The sequence below is a fragment of the Micropterus dolomieu genome, linkage group LG20, assembly GCF_021292245.1.
Source record: "Micropterus dolomieu isolate WLL.071019.BEF.003 ecotype Adirondacks linkage group LG20, ASM2129224v1, whole genome shotgun sequence".
Lineage (NCBI taxonomy): Eukaryota > Metazoa > Chordata > Actinopteri > Centrarchiformes > Centrarchidae > Micropterus > Micropterus dolomieu.
This window is the reverse complement of record NC_060169.1, coordinates 24,223,485-24,238,128: the sequence shown is the minus strand read 5'-3', so window position 1 is coordinate 24,238,128 and position 14,644 is coordinate 24,223,485. Positions and strand designations below refer to the sequence as shown.

The window sequence follows — 14,644 nt, the reverse complement described above, 5'->3', positions numbered from 1 at the left end:
CAGGACAAAATGTACTGTATATTGTATATTTTTGTTCAATGCTAAAATAGATATTGTATTTCAGTCTTTTGTCCCAATTTTCTCCCTCATCCTGCGGAATTTATTTTTCTTCATTTGCTTTTCTTTTTTGTGAGGCTTAAATATATATGATTCTACAGCTGCTGCTGCTTTACAGTAAAGCTGTTTGTTTTTCCTGCAGCAGGACCCTGGCTGACTGTCTGCAGAAGGCTGGTGTCCTGGAGTGGCACATCAGTTTGGTCAGTTCGCCCAGCACTCCTTCCTCTCCTCTTTCTCCCTCCCTTCCTCTTTCTCTCGCTTCCTCGTTCTCATACTACCCGGCACTTGAAAGAAGAGAGAAGCCCTGCTTCATGGCTTAGAGAATGAGCTCTGCCTCTCAGCTGCAGACTGAGAGAAGAGAAGAGAGGAGAGGAGAGAGAAGGGGAGAGAGGGAAAAGGGAGGACTAAAGACGAAAGCAAAAAGGCAGCGACACACTTGCATCTGTTGTGGCAGCGTCCTGCAACCGAGAAGCGAATGAGAAAGTGTCAGAGAGAGAGTATGCCAGAGTGAGAGGAGAGAGAGAAAGAGAGGAGATGTCAGACTGCCGTGTCCTTGAGAACTGCACCACAACTCTTTGAAGAGGGCCGGGAAACGGTGTGAGTAACGTGCATCTCAGCGGGACATGTGTGTTTTCTGTGTGTATGTGTTGCATGGTTTTGTGTGTGTGTGTGTGTGTGTGTGTGTGTGTGTGTGTAACCTGCTGCTTGCACACTGACCTGCCAAGCTTACAGTGAAGGGGGTTTGGCTGCCGGTCTTCTCTGCTATTGTTTGCCTGCCTAAGTGTTGCTGACAGGGGATTATGGCAAATACAAAACGCCGTATGGACCAAAGAAACACAGTGCCAAACTTCATAGACACAAGCATGCATGCATGAAGCTCCATGTTGAGAGCTCTGTTTGACTGCACGTGTGTGTGTGTGTGTGTGTGTGTGTGTGTGTGTGTGTGTGTGTGCGTCTGTGTGTCCATGCTAGCATACATTTGTATCTGAAATTTACATTTTAACTGTTGTTTTGAGGGGTACTAGTAAAAGAAATGTATACATTTGAATATATCTTACATTTTCACTTTCACTAGTGCATCGTGCAGTAGCACTGGAACCACCTGTAACTATACAGAAAGATTCAACATTCTGTACTGTGATCTAGGGCCCAATTCAACTTAAAACTAACTAACATATAAGTATTGCTTGCCTTTATGCAAAGAAGGTTTAATACAGTAAGACATTAAAATCTGACAAAGAGCCTGCAAAATTAAGTATTTTAATTATCATCCTACCCAGTTGGCTGATAGTTTAAAGACAAATAAATACTTCTACCTGCCCAACTAATTTAGCTACTTTACTTAAAGTGGGCTTGTGGTTTGGGGGATGTATATGTTCAAACCCTGTGAGGTCTCGGGATCAGAGCCAAGCGGTGTGACCCATTGAACTATTTGCAACTAATCATAGGCCACAAGCCACACAGCATGCCATGGAGCCCAGTTGGGTTACACTCATCAAAATATAATAAGAGTCAACATGTCACTCATGTTTCCGAAGGCGTTCTCAAGATGAGTGTCATTACTGAGGACGTGTGCCATTTTATTGCATTTAGTGTTGACATCATGAGGTTGGCAGGCAGGTAAAATACTCTCTGGTCTCACATTTACCAGTGCAGTGCAGCCAGTGGAAATGCATTTACTATTCTAGGTAGGCTACCATCACACCCTAATCTAAAAATGCCCTGGTTGCATCACGTCTCATGAAATGATGTGGATATCACATGTCCAGTATCATCTACTGTGTTTGATCATTTGTAGGGAGACAAGCGTGACAGAGATCATACTGTCCAGGATATATTTAGAAATTAAATTATAGCATACTAAGTGCATAGATAACATACCAAAGGATGTATATCATTTCTCTTTCTTGCAGCACCAGTTATGAAAGGCGTATCACAGGACTCATGTTTCCATCAACATCAGCCTTGTATCATTTGTTAAAACGAATATTTTACCCCCTTGTACCTTAAACCAGACACTTTATTAGGTACACCAGTTTAACAACTCAATGTATTTAGGCATGTAGATGTGGTGAAGACAACTTGCTGAAGTTCAAACTGAGCATCAGAATGGGGAAGAAAGGGGATTTAAGTGACTTTGAACGTGGCATGGTTGCTGGTGCCAAACGGGCCGGTCAGAATATTTCAGAAACTGCTGATCTACTGGGATTTCACACACAACCATCTCTAGGGTTTACAGAGAATGGTCCGAAAAAGAGAAAGTATCCAGTGAGCCGCAGTTGTGTGGACGAAAATGCCTTGTTGATGTCAGAGGTCAGAGGAGAAAGAGCAGACTGGTTTGAGATGACAGAAAGGCAACATTAACTCAAATAACCACTCGTTACAACCAAGGTATGCAGAATACCATCTCTGAAGGCACAACACGTCGAACCTTGAAGCAGATGGGCTACAGCAGCAGAAGACCACACCGAGTGCCACTCCTGTCAGCTAAGAACAGGAAACTGAGGCTACAATTCGCACAGGCTAACCAAAATTAGACAATAGAAGATTGGAAAAACATTGCCAGGTCTGATGATTCTTAATTTCAGCTGTGACATTCAGATGGTATGTTACCATGTCAATATGGATCTTGTTGAAAGTATTCCACAAAGAAAAAGCAGTTCTGAAGGCAAAAGGGGGTCCAACCAGGTAATAGCATGATGTACCTAATAAAGTGGCCGGTGAGTGTACATACAGTATATTATTATCAAATGAACTGTGATAACCATTAATGTTACACTTGACAGCCCTTATGAGCTGCTGTCTGTCAGCATAAATTATTAATTCAATGTAATTTTTTCTGTCTGTGTTGTTATTAGAGTGTCATTCACCAGTTCAGAAAATACAGCAAGTAGTATACTGCACTCTAGTAATATCAATTATACCTGTTCATATTATTTGAAACACTACACTTTGTTTGAGTGATATAAATTGAAAATAAATGAAAAGCGTACTTTGGTGTGTGAAAGTTTCTATCTCTGTTACATTAGTCTCTACAGGTAACTGCCACTTAAGCTACTTTAGATAGGTTAAAACAAGCCTGAAATTCATTCCATAAAGTTGAATGTTTTGTGAATGACAAATCTTTAAATACAAATTAATTCACGTTTTTATGTACATTATTGTAGATTTTTTCCAGCACAATTATTTTCATAACTAATGTTCTTAGCATCAATGAACTGAGAGGAGTAACAGGCAGAGTAGATGATGTCCACAGTATATATATTTAGATTTCAAAACTGTCCCCAGGGTGAGCATGTAAGTGTGCAGCATGTAGTGAGATTGTGTGAGTGTGTGTGCATGGTGTGCACATGTCTGGGTGTGGATGTGCACACAGTGTGTTTGTGTGTGGCGCAATGTGTTTTCGGCTGTTCCAGCCAACCAATTGAGGTCAGCAGCTCAATAATTAAAGCATGTCACTGGTTAGTGCACGAGCTGGGTCAGCCAATCAGAGAGACGGATGTCAGGTCAGAGTGAAAGAGAGTCAGAGTGACTGTTAAAAGAAAGAGAGAATGGGAGAATAAGGAGAGAGAGCTTGGGACTGAGAGTAAGAGTGATCCAAAGTTCAAAGATTGAGAATGTGGTGTTTTTCATTCATGTAAGTGTTCTTAAACGGTGTTCAGATTTACACACTCAGTCTTGTATCGTGTCCTGCCATGTGTGCCCCATTTTTGTCACTTGTTGCAGTATAAATCTGACACGATTTTCCCAGCTACAATAATTTTTTCGTCTAACCTTGTTACAGTATCTGAGGACTGAGCGCACCTTACAGCAGTTACCTGAGTTGACGAACATCAGGTAAGAGGAGCAGTGCTATCAACTCATAGTTATAAGCTGCTTATCTGGTTAAATATCCAAGAAAAAAAACAAAAGTTGCAATGACATCCCACTGGTCGATTAGTTTACAAGCTTGTAGAAGGAATAAATCATGTTTAGATCTAGATCATGTTTAGAAATTTTCTTTGATTATTTATTCCTTTTTATCCAGAGTTAATATGTCAATCTTGAATATGTACTATTGTTAAATGTGGTTCTAATATAATGTGTCCAAAAAAAGAACATTAAGGACATTTGTAAGCATACATTTTAACTTAGTTGTTGTGTGTTACATATTAGGATGTTAAAAATGGTTTGTCATTTTGTCACTATTTGTCAAATAATGCTCATTTTTTATTATCTTTTGTCAGCATTTCTATTGGCGCTGATTTATTTGTGTTTGACTAGCATTCTGAGGCAGCATTGGCACAGTGATTCACACCTAGGGGCCAACAGGAACTGCATATTCTCTCCGTGTTTGCATTGGTTTCCTCAGGAAAGTGTAACACTCCTGTCACTGACCTCAGACGTGGAGTTGGTCTCTGGGCCCTGCACAATGTGCACTGCCAACTGCTCCTAAAATATGTAGCATGGGCTCAGTGCAGAACATGAATTTCCCCAGAGGGATTATTGATGTGTAACTTAATTATTTTGTATCACTGATGACCACCTGCTGGTCTCCCTAGTCTACCAAGCGCGGACATTGCACTGGCACAAAGAAAATGGGTACTGACCTGCTGTGTTAATAAACATCCTCAGCACTGGAATTCAAAGAAATTAATAGGTATAATTAATGCCTATGAAAGGACAGAATTTACCCACCCTACAGTAAACTCACCAGTCATTTGCATGTTGACTAATACATCAATAAGTCAGGGTTAGATGGACACTGGGCACAGCCAAAAAATCACTCCAGTGGCTCAATTTTATATGATACGTGTCTTATCAGGGGTGCAGTCCAAGGCTCCAAAGAGCTGATTCTACAGCTGCTGGTGTTGTAGGTTCGGGGACTTGTCGACAAACTCACAGCCGTTCCGACCAGCAGTAATATCTGTTGTCAGTGTGAAGCCAGTGACACATCTTATTAATCTCACATGTTGGTACCTGTTTGTTTGGCTATATAGCTATTTGTGGTTGGACCCAGGTTGCTGAGTCTTTACGCCTGCAAAATTTTGTTTGCTATGTGTCACCCACATTTGTGGAATTTGTAAATCTTTTTTTCTGTTTGGGGTCACTTTAGTTCCTTATTTGTTATTCAGATTACTGTTTACCATTACCCTCGATCTGGAGGCTGTAATCTGATCATAGTTGTGAGTCTGATGTGAGCTTCTATTTATCTGGAGGCCTTTCTGGGTGGTGTGAGTTCCAATTAATACTCCATGCAGCGGTTGCTGCCTGCAAGCCTGCTTGTACACACACACACACACACACACACACACACACACACACACACACACACACACACACACACACACACACACACACACACACACACACACACACACATTGGCAACCAGAGACTTGAGGCTTCTGAAACACTACAGACTGCAGGTCACTTCAGGTTTTGATGATGTCATTAGAGAAAGCATATCATTAGTGACATTACTGCAAAGAGGAAATTAATTCATGTAACAACATACCAAGAGCATTTCAAGTGGGTGACTTTTCTTTTCATTATTACAGCGCTCTCCACTTTACTTGGAGATCCACTGATCCACTTTAAATCATAGAAGAGTTACTCCCAGAAAGGACAGAGGCATTGTTGCAGTTTCAAGCTTTTGGTAAACCTGCCCTTGATGATGGTATTACAATCAAAAGCACAAAACTGTAGCAATGCATCTGGCCTTTCTCTAAAATACATTTAATTTTTTTTTGTCTGTCTGACTCTTTTATTTGTGATTTCTTTTTGTCCTCCTTACTTCCAGTGTATTTGCTTGGTTGATTTTGGTTATTTTGCTGTCTTTGGGAAACCCTATGAAAATCTCTCTTGCCGTCCTTAGCATCCTTAGTTCCTTCTTCCTCTCAACCTTTTGTTTCAAGTTGTTCAGTCTGTCCACCGGTGTCTCTCTGTTCTCTATAAGCCTTCTGTATTTACTGCTAATCCTTTTTATGCTTGTCCCAGCCAGAAGCCCCAGTGAGATCCTGTAGATTTAGCCAGAGGTTGATCTCATGATTAGTATTCAGCTGTCAGAATACGTCAGTCAACTTTTGGAGGCCCCTCTCCATCCTTACCCTCCCTCCATTATTTCCCCATTAAACACTCAATGTACACCTCTGTAATGTTGTTGTTGTGTGTGTGTGCGTGTGTGCGGCTCGTGCGTGCAGCATCAAGATGTATGTAGCCGCATGGTTCTGAAGAGAGAGCCCTGTGTGCATTAATGTAGCTGCAGATCCACCCTCCTCCTGATTTCCCAGGAAGTCACCCTCCATCATCTTAAATGACATGAAAAGAGCTGGAGACATATATATGCATGAATTAATTGGCTTGAATAGGAGTATTTAGACGATTAATCCATGGGGATTAACGCAAGCAGCCCTCTCCGGCTTTAAGCTTCTGTGCGTTCTCAGCAGAGGATTGTTTCATTTCACTCCCTCCTCCTCACATGCCACCACCTTTAGTTCTTAGCCAGTGAGCCTCTAAAAAGCTGTCAAGTGTAGGATTAGCAATGTAGAATACCACTAGATAGCTAATTGCCCTAATAACCTTTAAAAAATATAATGCTTTTTATTGTGACATGTTTTAACTCCAGCTGGGTTGCTCTTGTTTAGTTGTGCCTTTCTGCTTGGTGCACACAAAGATACCGCTGTTATTACAGGATTATTGCAACCACCAGATGGATAATAGTCATTATAATCTTAAAGAACAGTGACATATTGCAATGATTTGTACAGTATTGTGCTTGGTTAGCGTCCCCGTCTACACCTGAGTGTGTATTTGGTAACGATTGACAAGCATTGTGACTTCCATAAAGTTGAGGGAAACCGAATAAAAAGAAAGTATGAAGCTCCAAAAACACTGGATATTACATACCCCATAATGCAATTTACCAGTCTTTAGATGCTATTATCCACATCCAGAGCCAAAGAAGATATACAACTGTTTTCACCTGAGTACAGTTCATCATGAGAAAACTGAACTTTGGTAAAATTGGTGGCGTGCTCCTTTAATTGCCCTTGCATTTCTAAGACATTAGTTTAATTGCTTGATATAATATGTTTATAGATTTTGTGAAATGTTACTGTTAATGTGACCACTCAGGTACTATGTGTTCTTTACAGCCAAACTAGTGTTTTCCACAGAAAGATTACTCATTTTACTTCTCTTCCCTGCTTTCTTTGCCTTTTTGGGGTATCCTCACCCTCACCCACCTGTCTTTCTCGCCATCCTCTCTCCTCTTTTTCCATATTGTGCTCCTCTATCCTCTTTCTCCTTCTGCCTCTTCCCTCCTTCATTTATAGGCGTTGCACTGCAAGTCTATGTAATACTGAGCAGATCAATGCCTATAGATTGGCTCATTGGAAGCCATTAGTTATGGGTTTTTATAAAGCTAGTCATTATTGTGCTTAATCTTGCAGAAAATTAAATTTAGAGTTGTGTACAGTGTTTTGGTTAAAAGTTGTTGATTTTTTTCCCCCTCTCACTCACTTACCAGCTGCTATTTTTCTCGTCTTTTTTGCATTTACTGTGTGTGTGTGTGTGTGTGTGTGTGTGTGTGTGTGTGTGTGCGCGCGCGCGCGCGCACACGTGTTTAAGCCACTAAAAATGAATGACAACCTGCTGAAAGTGCATACACACACACATACGCACAGAGGTGCATTAGTGTCACTGTTAATAAGCCATCATGCATCCCCATCATGCCAAAAAACCCTTCAAGAAAACTGCCCATACGACAACATGGCTTGGCCGCAGTACTGCACACGTACAGCAGTTTTTTTTCTCAGTGTTGGCAAATTTCTCCATTGTCAGAGCCTCTGTTTTCACTGGCTTTAATAACTTAAAAGTGATGTTGGTTTTGTTTTTTCCCCTGCCACTTTGCTATTGTTTTTCAAAGAGTGTTGTGACTGTACTGGTCCAGCTTTAATTTTCAGAATTGGCCATGAACTCTTGGCCACCACACTCGTTCTTTTCTCCCAGTGCTTTTTTTACTCTGGCCTTTCAGACTTCCCCCACACTATAACCTTTTTGCCTCTACATTTCTTACTCATCTCCCAGTTGCACGTCACCAGCAGCCCCCAACAGATGTGAATACACGTGGAAGCAACATATTGGACAATATACAGTGTTTATTGTGCATTGTCCTATCAAATAAATCAATAAAATAAAATAAATAAGTCGTCCTTTAACCATTTGCTTCCTTCTTTTCACTTTTCCTTTTTGTCTCTCCTCATCACTCCGAAAATTCCTTTTTCCTTCCCTGTTTTTTCCCTTATTTCTTCTCTTTTATCCGTAACCCCCTTCTTTTAACCATCTCCTTTTTGTCTCCATCACTCTGTCCCTCAGTGTTTTCTTCCTTGTCCCTGTTCCAATCCCCCACCCCTCTCTTTTACTCTCTTTAACCCTACCACCTCCTCCCCCGCATGTCTCCTTGTCCCTCCCCTTCTTCTCTCAGCCTGCTCCTTCACTTTCTCCCCTTTCCTTTTCTTCTGTCTTCAACATCCCTCCTGTCTCCTCTCTTGTCACTCTTTCCACATCCGTAGTCTTCTTGTCTCCCTGTCCCGATTCCCTCTTTGCTCCCCCACACCCACATCCTCTCTAACTAAACAATAGATGCCTTGAGCTCTGGAAGATCACTTCCCATCCCACCCCAACACCATCAACACTACCTACCCCCCTCCTCTCCCCCCCCATGATGATATGCAGAGTAGGGCAGCAGCCTTCTTTTGTTTAGCTTAGCGCAAATGAAAATTGCTAATCAATTTTTACCCCCTCTTATTTCATGGCGTGTAGTTCCTGCCCCTCCCCTGCCAGCTGTCATTGTGTGGTTGTGGCGCAGGGCTGAAAGCTTCATTAGCAGGAGGACAGCATGTTTTGCCCCTCAGCACTGTATTCATGGAATTACTAAAGATAGATAGGACATTGCCTGGTGTTACTCATAGAATTAATGCAAATAGATACTTACTTTCATCTCATGACCATCTTTTTTGTCAAAAGCATAGCACAGAATTTTGATAATGGTTTAACGTTTATAATAAATGATTTTTTTAGTAAAGCTGTTTTTTGCACTCAAGCCATGTTCTTCATAGAGCAAGAGCAACCATAACTAAACCAGCCCAGTAACCAAGAATATTCCTTAAGTTATAGCTCACACTCATTCCCCCTCTCTCATTGTCTTTCTTGCTCTCACTCTCTTTCAGTCACCCTCTGTGCTGCCCACTGAATACTTTTATTCGAGAGTGCTGAACTAAGGAGCAGCAAAAATGTATAAATATCCAGAAAATGAAAGCCTCTGGCCTGCAGGAAGAGCAGAGCCATGCCCAGTAGAAATTGCTAGTGTGTGTATCCTTATACACAAACTATGCAGACATGCAGGGGACAAGTCCAGTCATGTAATGGGCCTCCACTAAAGTTTATTTTATTTTATTTTTCCCCAGGATAGTGATTGGCAACATCTACAGAGTTAGATAAAGGTGACCTTGTTTTCCTAGTGGAATATATAATCCCTGTAGGGCAGGTGGACGTACCTGACCGTGACCAAACAGACCAAAACTTAATGTGAGGGGCACTCTTTGGCAAGAGGCAAGGTGTGCTCAATATCTTCCTAACAACTTATAAGGCTAATTAGTTTGTAAAATATAATCTAAAACACAGTCTAAAACAGTAAATCACACTCTATAAAGAAGTGTGTTTGCCATTGCAGCTTTGGCTTTTGCGAGGCTGGTCAGTTACATCATGTTTTACACTGTATGATGCTGTAACTTTATGTTCAACCTCTGATAATCCAGTATTTCATATTGTAGTCTTAGTAAGAAGGCTACAAGACTATTTATTAGCAAATGGTACACAAGCTACTGTAGGTCGTAGCCAACACCAAAATTACTCCCATTTAAAGACACACTGCCAATAGCAATAGGAACAGCAAACATCCCCCCCAAACTCTGCCACATGTACGCTATCTCACACAAGTCACTGTCGTGGAGTGCCTGTGGCTCAGGTGGTAGAGTAGTTCAAATCAGCTCCTCCTGTCCACATGCCGGAATGCAAGTGACTGAACTCCAAATTTCTCCTGGTCAGGCGAGTCGCTGCCATCGGTGTGTAAGAATATGTGTGAATAGGTGAGTGAAGGTCAAATTGTAAAGACTTTAGATAAAGGCTTACATAAATGCAATAACTGCCAGAAACTGTCATTTTTATCTTGGCTAAACTTTTAACACACTGACACTCATTACATAAACACTAACATGTCACTCAGTCTGTTACAATATTAAGGATAAGGCCAATTGAGCACTTTCAGCAGAGCTGACATTTTCTTTCTCAGCTTTGGGTGAACTAGATGCAGCTAAAGCAGGCAAAGTGTTAATGGGATGGAATAAGCGAGCAAGAGAGATAGAGGTGGGACTGTTCGTTTTTCACAGTTGATAGTGATCTGATACAGCCCTCCTCTCCTCCCTCTTTCTCTCTGTACTCATCTACCAGATCACCTGCTTTTTGATGAAAACAAAAATGGATATAACTGTCCAACCATTCATAGTGACTTCAACTTTGACACAATGTATACATATTTTATAGGCTCTGAGGCATACTTTACATCTTTCTTTGTCTACTCTTGTTATGGTTTTGGTGTTGGTATTTCATCTTTTAGTTTATTTATCACTTCCTATCTCTGTGTTCTCATTCTTTGTCCTTGATTATGTTTTGTTTTTGTCAGTTATACACTTGTTCAGTGTTTTCTGTTTTATTTTGTTAAATGTATATTACTTTGCTTCCTGTTTATTTTGAAGTTTGGCTGCCACTGTTGTCTTTGTCTAACTTTATTTCATGTCTGACCTGATTTTAATTGTTCTGCCTGCTGTGTGTGTGTGTGTGTGTGTGTGTGTGTGGTGTGCTCCAGTATTAATTGTCCTCATGTCTGATTAGTCCTTGTCGCATCACCATTGTTTGTCGAGTGTTCCTGCGTGTCTCTATGTTTTGTTACCCTACCAGATTGTTGGAGAGATCTTCTATTTTGGATATTTGGATTAGTTCTTGTTGTTTGGATGTATTTGCATCTTTTGCACTGCAGTCATGTAAGCCTGATTATCTGCTTGAGTTAAATAAACTCTAGAAACTGTATCAGTGACTCTGTTTGTCCTGCCTTGGCACTCTGCTGTATTGTGACAGTTCTCCTTCCTTTTGATCACTGTGATTTTTGCCACAACCTCAATTTTTATATTACACCATATCAAAATATTGACGACTCTAATGACTCTCTCCCCCCTTTTCCACTACCATCTTGTTCTTGAAGTGTTGGTGTCAGTATTTCCTGTCTCTGCTTGTTGACCATAGTTTTTCCATCCCCTTCTATTAATAGTCCAGGGATCTGTTTGTCACCCCACTTTACGGTGTCTAGTTGCCTCTTGGGTGCTATTAATAACATCAATGTGTACACATATATAAATACATTTAAACCTTCATTCTGGTGATAAGACGACATGACTCCCTTAATTCAATCAGACTCTATTTTAAATGTCTTTTGGTCACAGGGACAAGCATGGCTCTGGTGTGTGTGTGTGTGTGTGTGTGTGTGTGTGTGATGGTCGCTCAAGCCTTTTCTCCTTCAATGACTAGGCTATCATGTACCAGCCATAGTATTTTCATTGAAACCAGATCATACCCACCAATCATGTGTATTTATATATACGTACCTGTCAAGTACAGATTTGACAAAGAATATAAATGGGTGGCCTGAATGACTATCTGCCATTAAATCATGATATTTGATAATGTTGACTGGACTTTGGACTGGAGACTCAGAAAGATGTAGCATTTAAATTTTTTTTTGCCGTGTTGGGTAATATTACTTTTAAAAGTAATCTTGGCAGTTATCTTGTTACTTTACAAGATAACTGCCATTAAAACGTAACTCGTTATATACAGTGTTACTTACTTAAATGTATTGGCTCTACAGTCATTGCATAGCTTCGTATACGGCCCATAATCTGTAACTCTGTAATGACAGAAACAATATCCTCTTAAGCTTAATTATAACATAAAAGAGGGTACTGGGGCTAAATGCATATACTCTAACAAGTCTATACAACATGTAATTATTTTGCAATTCAACTGCAATGACAAAATTTTAATTATCTGTACGTGAAAGTACACGAAAATAAATACAAAACTAAGGGAACTGGACAGAGGAATATCCACAGCTGCCTATATGAAAACAATAAAACATGAGCTTGTATAGCCATCATGTTTTAGCCTGGAACCAGTTAACTAGGTCAGTGCTTACATCCAGGACGAAAAGAGTGTCCTTACAGGAAAAGTGTGTAAAACACAAGCATAGAATTGGATATCTTACACTAGTAGATTATGCAGCTACCCTACAAAAAGTAGTAAACTTTGAGTAGTGATGGAGAAGTGGATAAGACACATTCCTTTGGTGTGAGAGACCCACTGGGTCTCCCACTGGGTTCAGTTCCCACTTTGACACATCCACCATTGTGTCCATGAGTAAGACTCTTAACCCCTAGTCCTCCAGAGACGTGTGACCTCTGACATAAATAGCAATTGTAAGTCGCTTTGGATAGAAGCGTCAGCTAAATAAGTAAATGTAATGAAAAGAAGATATTCTTTTTTTGTTTTTTGTGGCAAAAATAACGGGAATATGTTAAACTTTTAACAGATTGCTTATTTGAAGACATAACTGATAATACTGATAACTTTAATTGCAAAACTAACACATTATGTTACTTGTTACAACAAAAAAGTAATTTGAGTAACATCTTACTTTTACTTTGTAACACATTATCCCCAATATGGCTATTTATAAGGTGTGCTTTACTATATTAGTATGAATAGCACAACAATCCTGTCTTTGTATCAGGGCTTTATTTTCTTCTCCCCTCAGCCAACTGGTGTCTAACACGACCAATACATCAGTTTTCTAGAACTAATGTAGACAGTCATTCCCACTTTCATGTGAAAGACAGTGGACCTAGAATTAAGATGATTTTGCCAAAAGACACATGAGAGCTTTGTTTTTACATTTCATCTTGTGTGTGTAAAACCAAATAAACCAGAGCTTACCGTTGACGTGAGAGCAGGTGTCGTACACAGTCCTCTCGCCCTCTCTCTCTTTGGTGTGTCTTATGTCTTTCAAGCATGCAGTGGACTTGGACTCTTTACCAACTAAATTACTTACTTAATTAATAATTTTTTCTGTATGCCAATGTGTACCTTTTGGCACTGACAAAGTCTGTGTGGCGAAAACCTGTTTCCTCTCTGTCTAGAACAGAACTAAAGAGGCTTAAACATAGAAACGGAGGGAAAAGAGAAATGAAATCGCAATGTTTTTTGGTACGCTGCAGACAGGCCAATCTCACCTTCAGCATCGCTCTCCCGGTGTGTGTGTGTGTGTGTGTGTGTGTGTGTGTAGGGTGAGCACTGGCAAGTGAGTGTGAGAGTTTGAGGATTATTTTTTGTGTGTATGTGAAAGGGTGCTGCAGTGTGTTTTGAGCCTAGTGGAAAAGCAGGAAGAGTTGCTAATCCGCGTGGCTGGCCGAGCAGAAAGGCCATTCATATTTATAGCTGAATGAATTACATTCTGTCATACAGATGTCCAATGCCGAGACCAGGAACAGGAATAACTCCAGAACAAGATAAAAATATGGATCTAAAGAGAAAACTCAGACAAGAGTCATATTTATAGCCCACTGAGTCACTCTTTGATACAGATGATATCATGCCTGAAAAGAAGAGAAACTCTACAATTAGACCTAAATATGGTTCACAAACGACCTAAAACCAGCATCATTGTCCGCTGAGTCACTCAGTCATCCGATCCTTCTAGAAATGAGTAGCAACCATGTAGACTGTAGGAAAATATGGAGAAAGCCTCCTGTGATGGCACCTCATGTAAGTATTTAAGGTTTTGAAGCTTGAAACTTTGGCAGAAATAGGGAATCTGTTGATAGGCTAAGATGCCGATCATACCTCTCTTTAAACAGGAGTTTTTTGAAAATAAAATCATGACATTCATTAGAAAGGTTTAAATTAAGTGTTGATGTGTTGTGAATAAAATTAGTCTCACTGTAGTTTTAGAGTTATGACCTCATTACAGCCTGAATGACTATAAAGACTAAAGTTGTTTTCACTTTAGTTCAGCCGGTTTCTGACAGGTACGGAACATGAGTAATGGCGCACACAGGCCATGTTCAGTCCGATGTGCCGCAAATGAATGAGGAGGCTGTGTTTATTGACCAGTGGTATTGTTGATCACTACCCAGCCTCAGAAAGGTAAAGTGATATTTTTAACCTGCTGCATGACAGTCATCCAGAAGTCTGACAGGAATAACTAGAACTGGACAGCAATAGAGGGTCTAAAAGTAAACTGAAGCTGTGAGTGTTTATTTATAGTGTCCTGGGTCACATTCTGTCATACACATGTCCATGCAGTCAGAAATATTGGTAAAAAAGTTGCATACACATAGTTATGACCTTTATAACAGTTTTAGAGGCAAATCTCACATTTGATTGTTTAATTTGTTTTTGTGTGTGTGTGTGTGTGTGTGTGTGTGTGTGTGTGTGTCA

General features: G+C 40.3%; 1 protein-coding gene across 2 annotated transcripts in view; it reads left to right on the top strand.

The window, feature by feature from the left end:
• The first annotated feature begins 215 nt into the window (after window positions 1-215).
• Window positions 216-14,644, top strand: part of esrrga (estrogen-related receptor gamma a) — a 173,181-nt gene continuing 158,752 nt past the window's right edge. For both annotated transcript variants that reach the window (XM_046032280.1, XM_046032279.1), the window contains exons 1-2: window positions 216-652; window positions 3,842-3,894. The gene's annotated coding sequence lies outside the window, so the exon portion shown is untranslated. The remainder of the gene's footprint in view (window positions 653-3,841; window positions 3,895-14,644) is intronic.